At 52.3% G+C, this 15,357-nt stretch overlaps 1 protein-coding gene across 2 annotated transcripts in view; it reads right to left on the minus strand.

Annotated features, from left to right (window-relative positions):
- epb41l4b (erythrocyte membrane protein band 4.1 like 4B) overlaps nucleotides 1-15,357 on the minus strand; it is a 506,687-nt gene that overhangs the window by 275,398 nt on the left and 215,932 nt on the right. The window lies entirely within an intron of this gene.

Raw genomic sequence — 15,357 nt, forward strand, 5'->3', positions numbered from 1 at the left:
GTCACAGAATAGTTACTGTGCAGGAGGACATTTGGCCCATTGAATCTGCACTGGTTCTCTGAAAGAGCATTCTACCTAATCCCACTCCCCTGCCTTATCCCCGTAACCTTGCACATTCTTTCTTTTCAGACAGCATTCCAATTCCCTTTTGAATACTTTGAGTGAACCTGCCTCTCTCTGCACTGCCCTCTCAGGAAATCTGAGCAAGACTCCAACCACCCTCTGACTGAAAACGCTTTCCTCCATCACTTTTACCCCCTTTACCCAATTATTTTAAATGTGTCCTCTAGTTATAGAGTCATAGAGGTCAACAGTACAGAAAATACTCTTTGACCCATCACATCTGTGCTGGTCAAAAACAACCACCTAAGTATTCTCATCTCATTTTTCAGCCCTTGGCCCATAGCCTTGTGTGCCTTACATAGAACATAGAAAAATACAGCACAGAACAGGCCCTTCAGCCCACTATGTTGTGTCGAATTTTTGTCCTAGATTAAGAACAAATTAATCTACACCCCATCATTCTACCGTAATCCATGTACCTATCCAATAGCCGCTTGAAGGTCCCTAAGGTTTCCGACTCAACTACTTCCACAGGTAGTGCATTCCATGCCCCCACTACTCTCTGGGTAAAGAACCTACCTCTGACATCCCCCCTATATCTTCCACCATTTATCTTAAATTTATGTCCCCTTGTAATGGTTTGTTCTACCCGGGGAAAACGTCTCTGACTATCTACTCTATCTATTCCCCTGATCATCTTATAAACCTCTATCAAGTCGCCCCTTATCCTTCTCCGTTCTAATGAGAAAAGGTCTAGCACCCTCAACCTTTCCTCGTAAGACCTACTCTCCATTCCAGCCAACATCCTGGTAAATCTCCTTTGCACCTTTTCCAAAGCTTCCACATCCTTCCTAAAATGAGGCGACCAGAACTGCACACAGTACTCCAAATGTGGCCTTACCTAAGTTTTGTACAGCTGCATCATCACCTCACGGCTCTTGAATTCAATCCCTCTGCTAATGAACGCCAGCATACCATAGGCCTTCTTCACAGCTCTATCCACTTGAGTGGCTACTTTCAAAGATCTATGAACATAGACCCCAAGATCTCTCTGCTCCTCCACATTGCCAAGAACCCTACCGTTAACCCTGTATTCCGCATTCATATTTGACCTTCCAAAATGGACAAGCTCATACTTTTCAGGGTTAAACTCAATCTGCCACTTCTCAGCCCAGCTCTGCATCCTATCTATGTCTCTTTGCAGCTGACAACTACCCTCCTCACTATCCAATACTCCACCAATCTTCTCATCGTCTGCAAATTTACTGATCCACCCTTCAACTCCCTCATCCAAGTCATGAAAATCACAAACAGCAGTGGACCCAGAACTGATCCCTGCGGTACGCCACTGGTAACTGGGCTCCAGGTTGAATATTTGCCATCCACCACCACTCTCTGACTTCTATCGTTTAGCCAGTTCATTATCCAACTTGCCAAATTTCCCACTATCCCATGCCTCCTTACTTTCTGCATAAGCCTACCATGGGGAACCTTATCAAATGCCTTACTAAAATCCATGTACACCACATCCACTGCTTTACCTTCATCCATGTGCTTGGTCACCTCCTCAAATAATTCAACAAGACTTGTGAGGCAAGACCTACCCCTCACAAATCCTTGATTCTATCCGCCAACGATTTTTCATGCCCTCTCTTAGCTCTCCTCAGCCCTTTCTTCAGTTCCCTCCTCGCTATCTTGTATCCCTCTAGCGCCCTTTCTGAACCTTGTTTCCTCAGCCTTACATAAGTATCCTTCTTCCTCTTAACAAGACATTCAACCTCTCTTGTTAACCATGGTTCCTTCACTCGACCGTCTCTTCCCTGCCTGACAGGAACATACATATCAAGGACACGTAGTATCTGTTCCTTGAACAAATTCCACATTTCAATTGTGTCCTTCCCTGACAGCCTATGTTCCCAACTTATGCACTTCAGTTCTTGTCTGACAGCATCGTATTTACCCTCCCCCCAATTGTAAACCTTGCCCTGTCGCACGCACCTATCCCTCTCCATTACTAAAGTGAAAGTCACAGAATTGTGGTCACTATCTCCAAAATGCTCCCCCACTAACAAATCTATCACTTACCCTGGTTCATTACCAAGTATCAAATCCAATATGGCCTCCCCTCTGGTCGGACAATCTACATACTGTGTTAGAAAAGCTTCCTGGACACACTGCACAAACACCACCCCATCCAAACTATTTGATCTAAAGAGTTTCCACTCAATATTTCGGAAGTTGAAGTCACCCATGACTACTACCCTGTGACCTCTGCATCTTTCCAAAATCTGTTTCCCAATCTGTTCCTCCACATCTCTGCTGCTATTGGGGGGGCCTATAGAAAACTCCCAACAAGGTGACTGCTCCTTTCCTATTTCTGACTTCAACCCATACTACCTCAGTAGGCAGATCCTCCTCGAACTGCCTTTCTGCAGCTGTTATACTACCTCTAATTAACAATGTAACCCTACCCCCCCACCTCGTTTACCACCCTTCCTAATTTTATTGCAACATCTATAACCAGGAACCTACAGCAACCATTTCTGACCCTCTTCTATCCAAGTTTCCGTGATGGCCACCACATTGTAGTCCCAAGTACCAATCCATGCCTTACGTTCACCCACCTTATTCCTGATGCTTCTTGCGTTGACGTACACACACTTCAACCCATCACCATGCCTGCAAGTACTCTCCTTTGTCAGTGTTACCTTCCCCACTGCCTCACTACACACTTTGACGTCCTGAACATCGGCTACCTTAGTCGCTGGACTACAAGTCCGGTTCCCATTGCCCTGCAAAATTAGTTCAAACCCTCCCGAAGAATACCAGTAAACCTCCCTCCCAGGATATTGGTGCCCCTCTGGTTCGGATTCAACCTGTCCTGCTTGTACAGGTCCCACCTTCCCCAGAATGCGCTCCAATTATCCAAATACCTGAAGCCCTCCCTCCTTCACCATTCCTGCAGCCATGCCTTCAACTGCACTCTCTCCCTATTCCTAGCCTCGTTATCACGTGGCACCGGCAACAAACCAGAGATGACAACTCTGTCTGTCCTGGCTTTTAACTTCCGATCTAACTCCCTAAACTCTTTTATTACATCCACACCCCTTTTCCTACCTACGTCGTTGGTACCAATGTGCACCACGACTTCTGGCTGCTCACCCTCCCCATTAAGGATCCTTAAGACACGATCCGAGACATCCCTGACCCTGGCACCCAGGAGGCAACATACCTTCCAGGAGTCTCGCTCATTTTTTTTTTTTTAAATAATTTTTATTGAAAGAGTTTTTCCATACAAACATTTACCCCTACTAATTTTTTAAATTATTTACAACACAATCCCTCTAGGCAAATGTCCCTCCCTCGCCCGCCCTCTCGCGCGCACCAGTCCTCCCCCCCCCCCCCCCCCAGGCAACCTTAACAAACAAGGCAGCCTACAGTTTCAGACATGAGCAGCGAGCAGACTTGCCCGCGTTACAGTCGTGCATGTCCCCCCACGACCCTTGCTGCCCCCCCCCTCCCCTCCCCCCCCTCCCCTCCCCCCCCTCCCCCCCCCCCCCCCCTCCCCCCCCCTCCCCCCCCCCCCTCCCCCCCCCCTCCCTCCCCCCCTCCCCTCCCCCCCCCCTCCCCCCCCCCCCTCCCCCCCCCCCCTCCCCCCCCCTCACCCTCCCCCCCCCCTCCCCTCCCCCCCCCTCCCTCCCCCCCCCTCCCCTCCCCCCCCCTCCCCCCCCCCCCCTCCCCCCCCTCCCCTCCCCTCCCCCCCCCCCCCTCCCCCCCCTCCCCTCCCCTCCCCCCCCCCTCCCCTCCCCCCCCCCTCCCCCCCCTCCCCTCCCCTCCCCCCCCCCCCCCTCCCCCCCCTCCCCTCCCCTCCCCCCCCCCTCCCCTCCCCCCCCTCCCTTCCCCCCCCCCCTCTCCCGGGTTGCTGCTGCCACGACCCCGAACGTCTATCTCTGATCTAAAAAGTCAAGGAAAGGTTGCCACCGCCTGGAGAATCCCTGTACCGACCCTCTCAGGGCAAATTTGATCCTTTCTAGCTGAATATAGCTAGCCATATCGTTAATCCAAGTTTCAACGCTTGGAGGCCTCGCGTCCTTCCATTGAATTAATATCCTTCGTCGAGCCACTAGGGACGCAAAGGCCAGTATTCCGGCCTCCCTAGCCTCCTGTACCCCCGGTTCTACCCCGACCCCAAAGATCGCAAGCCCCCATCCTGGTTTGACCCTGGACCCCACCACCTTCGACACCGTCCTTGCCACCCCCTTCCAGAACCCTTCCAGCACCGGACATGCCCAGAACATATGCACATGGTTCGCTGGGCTTCCCAGACATCTGACACACCTGTCCTCACCCCCAAAGAACCGGCTCATCCTTGTCCCCGTCATGTGAGCTCTATGCAGCACCTTAAATTGAATGAGGCTCAGCCTCGCACACGAGGAGGAAGAATTGACCTTCTCCAGTGCATCCGCCCACGTCCCGTCTTCTATCTGCTCTCCCAGCTCCCCTTCCCACTTGGCTTTCAGCTCCTCCCCTGATGCTTCTTCCGCCTCCTGCATTATCTTGTAGATGTCTGATATCTTCCCCCCTCCGACCCAGACCCCCGAGAGCACCCTATCACTCGCCCCCTTACTGGGGAGCAGGGGAAACCCCTCCACCTGCCGCCTAGCAAATGCCTTCACTTGTAAATATCTGAACATGTTTCCCGGGGGGAGCTCAAACTTCTCCTCCAGCCCTCCCAGGCTCGCAAACCTCCCCTCTATAAACAGGTCCTTCAGCTGCCGTATGCCCACCCTGTACCAGCTCTGAAATCCCCCGTCGATGTTCCCCGGGATGAATCTATGGTTCCCTCTTATTGGCGCCGCCAACAGTCCTCCCATTTCCCCCCTATGTCGCCTCCACTGCCCCCATATCTTGAGGGTGGCCGCCACCACCGGGCTCGTGGTGTACCTCGTGGGGGGGAGCGGCCATGGTGCCGTTACTAGGGCCCCCAGGCTTGTGTTGCCACAGGACGCCCTCTCCATTCGTTTCCAAGCTGCCCCCTCCCCTTCCATCATCCACTTGCGCACCATTGACACATTTGCCGCCCAGTAGTACCCCGAAAGATTGGGTAGTGCCAGCCCTCCACTGTCCCTACTTCGCTCCAAAAAGACCCTCCTCACCCTTGGGGTGCCATGCGCCCACACGTAGCTCATGATGCTACTCGTCACCTTTTTGAAGAAGGCCCTAGGGAGGAAGATGGGCAAGCACTGAAATAAAAACAAGAACCTTGGGAGGACCGTCATTTTGATTGACTGCACCCTCCCCGCCAGCGACAACGGTACCATGTCCCACCTCTTAAATTCCTCCTCCATCTGTTCCACCAGCCTGGAAAAGTTCAACTTGTGGAGGGTCCCCCAGTTCCTTGCCACCTGCACCCCTAAGTACCTAAAGCTCTTTCCTGCTCGCTTGAAGGGGAGTCTCCCAATACCCTCTCCCTGGTCCCCCGGGTGTATCACAAAAACCTCGCTTTTGCCCAAATTTAGTTTGTACCCCGAAAAGTCCCCAAACTCTGCTAATAGTTCCATTATCTCCGGCATTCCCCCTTCTGGGTCTGCCACGTACAGCAGTAGATCATCCGCATACAGCGATACTCGATGTTCCTCCCCTCCCCTAGTCAGTCCTCTCCACCCCCCTGAACCCCTCAGTGCCATCGCCAACGGTTCAATCGCCAGTGCGAAAAGTAGGGGGGATAGAGGACATCCCTGCCTGGTCCCTCGGTGGAGCCCGAAATACTCCGACCTCCTCCCGTTTGTCACTACACTCGCCGTCGGGGCCGAGTAGAGCAACTTCACCCACTTTTTTTTTTTTTTTTTTTTTTTTTTTATATAAATTTAGATTACCCAATTATTTTTTCCAATTAAGGGGCAATTTAGCATGGCCAATCCACCTACTCTGCACATTTTTGGGTTGTGGGGGCGAAACCCACGCAGACACGGGGAGAATGTGCAAACTCCACACGGACAGTGACCCAGAGCCGGGATCGAACCTGGGACCTCAGCGCCGTGAGGCGGTTGTGCTAACCACTAGGCCACCGTGCTGCCCCAACTTCACCCACTTAATAAACCCTTCCCCAAACCCAAACCGTTCCAACGTCTCCCACAGGTACTCCCACTCCACCCTATCGAATGCCTTCTCCGCGTCCAGCGCTACCACTATCTCAGCCTCCCCCTCCACTGCCGGCATCATAATTACATTCAGCAATCTCCGCACGTTCGTGTTGAGCTGCCGCCCCTTCACGAACCCCGTCTGTTCCTCATGGATTACCCCTGGCACACAATCCTCTATTCTAGCTGCCAGGATCTTTGCCAGCAACTTGGCATCCACGTTCAGAAGCGAGATAGGCCTGTAGGACCCGCACTGCACGGGGTCTTTATCCCGCTTCAATATCAGGGAGATCAGTGCCTGCGACATTGTCGGGGGCAGAACCCCCCCCTCTCGCGCCTCATTAAAGGCTCGTACCAGTACCGGTCCCACCAAGTCCACATTTTCTTATAGAATTCCACCGGGAACCCATCTGGCCCCGGCGCCTTCCCCGCTTGCATCTGACCTATTCCCTTGACTAGCTCCTCTAGCCCTATTGGCGCCCCCAGCCCTTCTACCAGCCCCTCCTGGACCCTTGGGAACCTCAATTTGTTTAGGAAGTCCTCCATTCCCCCTCTCCTCGTCGGCGGCTCAGACCGATACAACTCCTTGTAAAAATCCCTGAAGACCCCGTTCACTTCTTGCCCCTTCTGCACTACCTTCCCGCCTCTCTCCTTCACTCCCCCAATCTCCCTAGCCGCATCTCGTTTGCGAAGCTGGTGTGCCAGCATCCTGCTCGCCTTTTCCCCATACTCATAGACCGCGCCCTGTGCCCTTCTCCACTGCGTCTCTGCCTTCCTGGTGGTCAGCAGGTCGAACTTGACCTGCAGGCTGCGCCGTTCTCCCAGCAGCCCCTCCTCTGGTGCCTCCGCATATCTCCTATCCACTTCCAATAGCTCCCCCACCAGCCTCTCCCTCTCCTGCCTCTCCTTTCTTTCTCTGTGCGCCCTTATGGAGATCAGCTCTCCCCTGATCACTGCCTTCAGGGCCTCCCAGACCATCCCCACCTGCACCTCACCCGTGTCATTCAAGTCCAGATAGCTCTCGATGCTCTTCCGGACCCTTTTACACACCTCGTCGTCCGCTAACAGCCCCACATCCAGCCGCCACAGCGGGCGCTGGTCCCGCGCCTCCCCCATTTCCACATCCACCCAATGTGGTGCATGATCAGAGATCGCAATGGCCGAGTACTCAGCTTCCCGTACCCTCGGGATCAGCCCCCTGCTCAACACGAAGAAATCGATTCTGGAGTACACTCTATGGACGTGGGAGAAAAAGGAATACTCCCTCGCCCTCGGCCTACCAAACCTCCATGGGTCTACTCCTCCCATCTGCTCCATGTACCCCCTCAGCACTTCTGCCGCTGCCGGCCTCCTATTGGTCCTTGAACTCGATCTGTCTAGGCCGGGGTCCAGCACTGTGTTAAAGTCCCCCCCCCATGATCAAGCCCCCCCGCCTCCAGTCCCGGAATGAGGCCCAATAGGCGCCTCATAAAACCCGCGTCATCCCAGTTCGGGGCATATACGTTGACCATCACCACTTTCTCCCCCTGCAGCTTACCCTTCACCATCACATACCTACCCTCCTTATCCGCCACCACCTCCTCCGCCACGAACGACACCCTCTTTCCCACCAGAATCGCCACCCCCGGTTCTTTGCGTCCAATCCAGAGTGGAACACCTGTCCCACCCACCCCCTTCTCAGGCGAACCTGGTCCCCTACTTTCAAATGGGTCTCCTGTAACATTGCTACATCAGCCTTCAGTCCCTTCAGGTGTGAGAATACCCTTGATCTCTTGACCGGCCCCATTCAACCCCCTCACGTTCCAAGTGATCAGCCGGGACGCGGGACGACCCGCCCCCCTCCCCTGCCGATTAGCCATGTCCTGTTCCCTGCTCGCCCCGGGTCGACCCTCCCCTTCTGACCCGCTCCCCATGGCGATGTCTCCCTCCCCCCACCTCTCCAGTCCTCCACTTCCCGTTTCTGGTCTTTTCAGCAGCAACCCGGTGTCCCTCACTAACCCCCCTCCCCCCCCCCCCCCCCCCCCCAGGCTAGGACCCCTCCTAGCCGCGATGTACCCTCCATCGTACTCCCGTAAGTCAGCTGGTTCACGCTGACCCGGCTGCTCCTGCCACACTCCGACTCCTCCCGGCTCGGGGGGGGGGGGGCCTCCCCCCCCTTGCCACTCCTCCCTGGCCCCGCTCCAGCGCGGGAAAGGTCGCCATTGCTAGCCACGCCCCGCACTCCTCCCCTCCCCCCTCCTCTGCCCCGCGCGCGGGAAAACAGAGGAAAGCCCGCGCTTTCGCCCTGCCACACCCCACCCCGCCATCTTCAGTTCCACCCCCGTCCCCGTCCATGCCTGTAAAGAACCCCCCCTAGGAGCCCATATCCCCGATCTGCTCTCCCCCCCTGTCCCGCCTCCCCAACTTAACATTATAAATAACAGATAAATAACAAATAACATTGTACTTAACAGTCGCCCTCTACCAAACAGCATAAATAACCATAAATAACCATGAATAACCACAATAACAATAACTAAGGGAAGTTGGCAGAGGGGGAAAAAACATCAGAAGAAAAACCACAGCAAGAGTTCAAAATCCAAACAAAGAATTCAGCTGAAAGTACCCGAGCGGCTACGGCCGCCAAGTATCCCCTGGGTCTAATTTGAGTCCAGTTTCTCTTCCTGTACAAAGGCCCACGCCTCCTCTGGGGACTCAAAATAGTGGTGTTGGTTCTTGTAGGTGACCCACAAGCGCGCTGGCTGCAGCATTCCGAACCTAATCCGTTTTGCATGTAGCACCGCCTTCGTCCGGTTGTACCGGGCCCGCCGCTTTGCCACCTCCGCACTCCAGTCCTGGTAGACCCTCACCGTCGAATTCTCCCACTTGCTGCTCCTTTCCCTCTTGGCCCACTCCAGCACTCTCTCACGGTCGCTGAGTCGCTGGAACCGCACCAGCACCGCCCTTGGGGGCTCATTTTCTCTTGGCCTCCTAGCCATGACCCTGTAGGCCTCTTCCAGCTCCAGGGGCGAAGGGACGGCCCCTGCCCCCATCAGGGAGCTCAGCATTTCTGCTACGTATCCCGGGAGGTCTGACCCCTCCAGGCCTTCTGCCAGGCCCAAGATCCTCAGGTTCTTCCGCCTCATTCGGGTATCCAGCTCCTCAAAACGGCTCTGCCATTTCAGGTGGAGTGCCTCGTGCACCTCTACCTTTCCCACGAGGACCGTGGCCTCCTCCTCCCTCACAGTCATCTCCTGCTGCAGCTCCCGAATCGACGCCTCTTGGGTCGCCTGGGCTCCCATCAGCCTGGTGGTCGTCGCATTCATTGACTCCAAGAGCTCCATTTTCAGCTCCGTAAAGAAGCGCAGGAGAGCGGCCTGCTGCTCCTCCGCCCATTTCCTCCATTCCTCGGGTGCACCACCGGCCGCCATTTTGGTCTTCTTCCCCCGCTTTTTTTTGGGAGCTGCTGTTGCTTTCTTTACCACCCCACTCCGGGTACCGACCATAAAGTTGGTCTGGTTCTCTTCAGGGAGCCTTCCCCCACCGGGATTTGTCCTTACAGCGCCGTTGGGGCCCTCCAATCGGCCCGAAAACACCTTTGTAGCAGGAGCAGCCAAATGTGCGACTTAGCTGGTCATAGCCGCAACCGGAAGTCGGAGTCTCGCTCATGACCACAGAATCTCCTATCTATTCCCCTAACCATTGAGTCTCCTATCACTATTGCTTTTCTATTCTCCCCCCTTCCCTTCTGAGCCCCAGAACCGGACTCAGTGCCAGAGACCTGGCCGCTAGGGCCTTCCCCCGGTAGGTCATCCCCCCCCCCCCCCTCCCAACAGCATCCAAAACGGTATACTTGATTTGAAGGGGAACGGCCACGAGGGATCCCTGCACTGTTGCCCTTATTGGTATTGCAAGTGCACATCTAAATATTTCTTGAATGTTGGAAGGATCGCTACCTTTCCCACCCTTTCTGGCAGTGCGTTCCAGACTGCTACCACCCTCTGGGTGAAAATGCTTAACTCACACCCCCTCTAAACCTCCTGCCTCCAAACACCCCCAGAGCGCTAGTCCAGGGATGACACTGACTTCCCATCACAGCTGGCACCAACACCCTCCGCCATCCCAGAGGCACTCATCTCGGTTGGCCAATTTAGTGAAGAGGCGCCCGGGCCACTACTTGGTGGACACCACACGGGTACTGCAGTACATCAGGTGGAGGTAGGAACCCCAAGAGGGCGGACGGTCGGAGGGCGGCCTGACCCCAGAGACCTGTCCAGCTTCTCTGGGCAGAGATGAGAGAAGTTCACTCCCCAGTGTCCTGTCTCCAACTGTAATATATCCAGCTAAAACTTAAAAGCTGTTTTTATCCTGTTTGCATTTGCTAAGCAACGCCTACTAGTTTATTTATTTACATTGTAACCCTCTGTAAGCACAATAGAAACATAGTTGGAACTTAACCAACCCTCACAGATACAAATTCCTTTGTCCAGCATGAATCTATCTATAGGTTTTACCCTTCCAGGCACAGAGACATAAAACAAACGCTCTTAAAACTATACCTTATTTCTAATGTTGATCAATGCAAATATAAATCCCTTAAAACTACCTTTTCCTAACACAAAAATGGACAAGACAGCTGAACTCAAGAGGTAATGTGAGCATGGCTGACCCTGACGTCAAGGCAGCATGAGTGTGCTGTTACTCGAGCCCAAGCAAAACTGAAGTCAATGGGAATCAGGGGCAACCTCTCCACTGATTGGAGTGGTACTCACCACAAGGTTGTGGTTGTTGGATTGAATTTGTTTATTGTCACGTGTACCGAGGTACAGTGAAAAGTATTGCTCTGCGTACAGTTCAGACAGATCATTCCATACATGAAAAAAAACTGCATAGGGCAAACATAAAATACACAATGTAAACACATAGACACAGGCATCAGATGAAGCTTACAGGATTGTAGTATCACTTAGTAGAGAAAACGTGTGAAGAGATCAGATCAGTCCATAAGAGAGCCATTTAGAAGTTTGGTAAGAAGCGTTTTTGAATGTTAGTGTGTGTTCTCAGACTTTTGTATCTCCTGCCTGATGGAAGAGGTTGGAAGAGTGAATAAGCCGGGTGGGAGGGGTCTTTGATTATGCTGCCTACTTTCCCAGGGCAGCAGGTGTAGATGGAGTCAATAGATGGGAGGTGGGCTTGTGTGATGGACTAGGCTGTGTTCACGACTCCCTATAGTTTCTTACGGTCCTGGGCCGAGCAGTTGCCATACCAGGCTGTGATGCAGCCAGGTAGGATGCTTTCTATGGTGCATCTGTAAAATTTGGTAACAGTCAATGTGGACATGCCAAATTTCCTTAGTTTCCTGAGAAGGTATAGGCACTGTTGTGTTTTCTTGGCAATAGCATCGACGTGGGTGGACCAAGACAGATTGATGGTGATATGCGCGCCTGGGAATTTGAAGCTGTCAACCATTTCCACCTCGGCCCTGTTGATGCAGACAGGGGTGTGTACGATAATTTGCTTCCTGAAGTCAATAACCAGCTCTTTTGTTTTGCCGACATTGAGGGAGAGATCATTGTCATTACACTACTCTACTTGGTTCTCAATATCCCTCTGAATTCTGACTTATCGTTGTTCGAGATCAGACCAACCAGGGTTGTGTCGTCAGCAAACTTGTTGATGGAGTTCGAGCCAAATTTTGCCATATAGTCATGTGTGTATAGGGAGTATAGTAAGGGGCTAAGTACGCAGCCTAGTGGGGCCTCGGCATTGAGGGCTATCGTGGAGGAGGTGTTGTTGTTCATCCTTACTGATTGTGGTCTATGGGTCAGAAGGTCGACGTTCCAGTTGCAGAGTGAAGAACCAATTCCTAGGTTTTGAAGTTTTGATATGAGCTCGGCTAGGATTATGGTGTTGAAGGCGGAGCTGAAGTCAATAAATGGGATGTTGGATGTCAATTGCTGCAGAAGCTCCTCAGGGTAGTGCCATAGGCCCAACCATCTTCAGCTGCTTCATCAATACCTTCACTAACCTTCATAAGGTCAAAAGTAGAGATGTTCAATTATGATTGCACATTGTTCAATACCATTCGTGACCCCTCAGATATAGAGATGCAGCAAGACCTGACAACATTCAGGTCTGGATTGGCAAGAGGCAAATATGATTCATCTGAACAAGTGCCAGGCAATTACCATCTCCAGCAAAAGAGAATGTAACCATCTCTCTATGACACTCAATGGCATCACCATCAGTGTGTACCACATTCAAATGCACTGCAGCAAATTGTCAAGGCTCCTTTAACAGGACCTTCCAAACCTGTGGCTCTAGCACCGTGAAGAGCGAGCATAGTCAATGCATGGGAACAACACCACCTGCAAGTTCCTCTCCAAGCCACACACACCACCTTGACTTCGAAACATATTGCTGTTCCTACATTGTTGCTGGGTCAGAGTCCTGGGGAGTGATGTGTCGGGGAGGTGACTGGGGGGTTGGTGGGGAGGGGCAGGGTGGGTTGAGTCAGAGGGGACTTGGAAACTTAGAATTGGGCCAGAGGGTTGTCGGGGAGGGGTTGTGGGGGACGGTGTCTGGAGTATGGGAGCTGTCTCGTGCGGGGTAGCACAGTGGTTGGCACAGTTGATTCACAGCACCAGGAACCCGGGCTCGATTCCCGGCTGGGTCACTGTCTGTGCGGAGTCTGCACATTCTCCCAGTGTCTGCGTGATTTTCCTCCGGGTGTTCCTGTTTCCTCCCACAGTCCAAAGATGTGTGGGCTAGGTGGATTGGTCAAACATGAGGTGAGGTTGCTGGGTTACCGGCATGCGGTGGAGTTGTGGGCTAAGGTTGGGTGCTCTTTCAGTGGCCAGTGTAGACTCGATGGGCCAAATGGCCTCCTTCTACACTGTAAATTCTGTGACTATGACACTATGAATTCCAGCATGTCAATCCAAGAGATGAGGCACGCATCTTCAGCCATAAATGCCAGTGGACATTTACCGTGCCTCCTCCCGAGGTTCCTACCAGCGTAGATAGCAGTGCTTGGTCAATTTGATTCATCTAACGGGACACAACAAAGACTATAAGCACTGACAACCTCTAAGCTGCAATGTTGAAGTAACTGCCCTTTCCAACAAAGTGGAATTTGATTAGAGGGTATGGAGGAGGAGTTCTGGTTTGAGGTGCTCCGGAGGGTGAACGCCTTCACCTTGTGCGCGAGGTTAGGGTTGATACAGCTGAAGGTGGTATATAGAGCACACCCCACAAGGGCGAGGATGAGCCGGCTCTCTGAGGAGAAAAAGATGTGTGTGAATGTTGTGGGGGTGGCGGTTGGGGGGGGGGGGGTGCAAATCACGTTCATGTGTTTTGGTCCTGTCCAAAGATGGACGATTACTGGAAGGAGGTTTTTAGAGTAATCGGGTAATCTCTAAAGTGGTGCACGGGAAACTGGACCCGAGCCTTTGAGAGGCCATATTCGGGGTGTCGGACCAGCCGGGGTTGGAAACGGGTGCGGAGGCAGATGTTGTAGCCTTCGCCTCGTTGATCGCCCAAAGACGGATCCTGTTGGGATGGAGAGCAGCCTCTCCACCCTGTGCCCTGGCGTGGCGGGGGGACCTGTTGGAATTCTTGACTCTCAAGAAGGTTAAGTTTGAACTGAGGGGAAGGATGGAAGGGTTCTACAATTCATGGAGCGGGTTACTATATGTATTAATGATGGCTATGGGTGATTCTCGATTCCTTTTTATTATTTGTTTATGCTGACATGCGGGCATTTGTTTGGGGGTTGGTGGGAGGTTGGGATTGTTGTTGATTGACATTATATTGACAGACTATTGTTTGCAGCAAATTACCCAGCCTTCAGAACAGCAACCACAACACCACAAAACCCTGCCAGGGTAATCTCTGCAAGACATGCCAGATCATCGACATGGACACCACCATTACACGTGGAAACACCACCCACCAGGTACGCGGCGCATACTCGTGCGACTCGACCAATGTAGTCTACCTCATACGCTGCAGGAAAGGATGTCCCGAAGCGTGGTACATTGGCGAGACCATGCAGACACTGCGACAACGAATAAACGGGCATCGTGCGACTATCAACAGGCAGGACTGTTCCCTTCCAGTTGGGGAACACTTCAGCAGTCAAGGACATTCAGCCTCTGATCTCCGGGTCAGCATTCTACAAGGAGGCCTTCAGGAGACGCGACAACGCAAAATTGCTGAGCAAAAACTTATAGCTAAGTTCCGCACGCATGAATGCGGACTCAACCGGGATCTGGGATTCATGTCGCATTACATTCGGCCCCCACCAACAAGCCTGGACTTGCAGAGGCCTACCGACTGAACTGGCTTGGGACAATTCACACCTCTTTAACCTGGAGTTACCTCTCTCTCTGCATCTTTGATGATTTGATTGCCTGCAGGTGCTCGCATTCCGGGGCATCTCTGACTGTGTCTATATAAACATTTCTGGAACAAGCCTTTCCATTCACCTGAAGAAGGAGCCGTGCTCCGAAAGCTCGTGTTTGAAACAAACCTGTTGGACTTTAACCTGGTGTTGTAAGACTTCTTACTGGACATTATATTCGTCACTGCTTATTGTTTATTGTTGGTGGGCGCAAATTTGGGAGAAAATTTGAAAAAGGAGGACAAAAAATATTTTTTTTTAAAAGTGGAATTTGATTGTGTGGCATCAACAAACACTGCCAAAATGGAGGTCTGTGAGAGTTAAGTGGAAAATCCTCCAATGATCAAAGTTACACATGCTGCACAGGCAGCTCTCTGTGCTTGTCCGAGCCAATCACTTGGGGGAAACACACTCAGCAGCCCTACCATCTTCAGTTGCTTCAACAATTAACTTCACTATCGTCACGGATTGTCGGATTGTGCTAAATCCCGATGATTCCAGAGTGTTCAACCCCATTCACAGCTCCTCTGATAATAAAGTAATCCATACCAGCAGACAATAGAACTTGGACAATGTCCAAATTTGGGCTGACATGTTGCAGGAAATACTGAAAATGACTTTGCTCTATATTCCTGTGCTAACAAGCAGAGTTAAAGCCGTTATATTCTTGAACTTTCCCCTCAGGTAACAGCAAAACTAACACATTTTCAATGTCTTTCACTCCCTCCCATGGAGACTGAATTGGTTTAACAGCTGGTAGAGTTGTAACAA

Source organism: Scyliorhinus canicula, chromosome 5 (assembly GCF_902713615.1).
Source record: "Scyliorhinus canicula chromosome 5, sScyCan1.1, whole genome shotgun sequence".
Taxonomy (NCBI): Eukaryota; Metazoa; Chordata; class Chondrichthyes; order Carcharhiniformes; family Scyliorhinidae; genus Scyliorhinus; species Scyliorhinus canicula.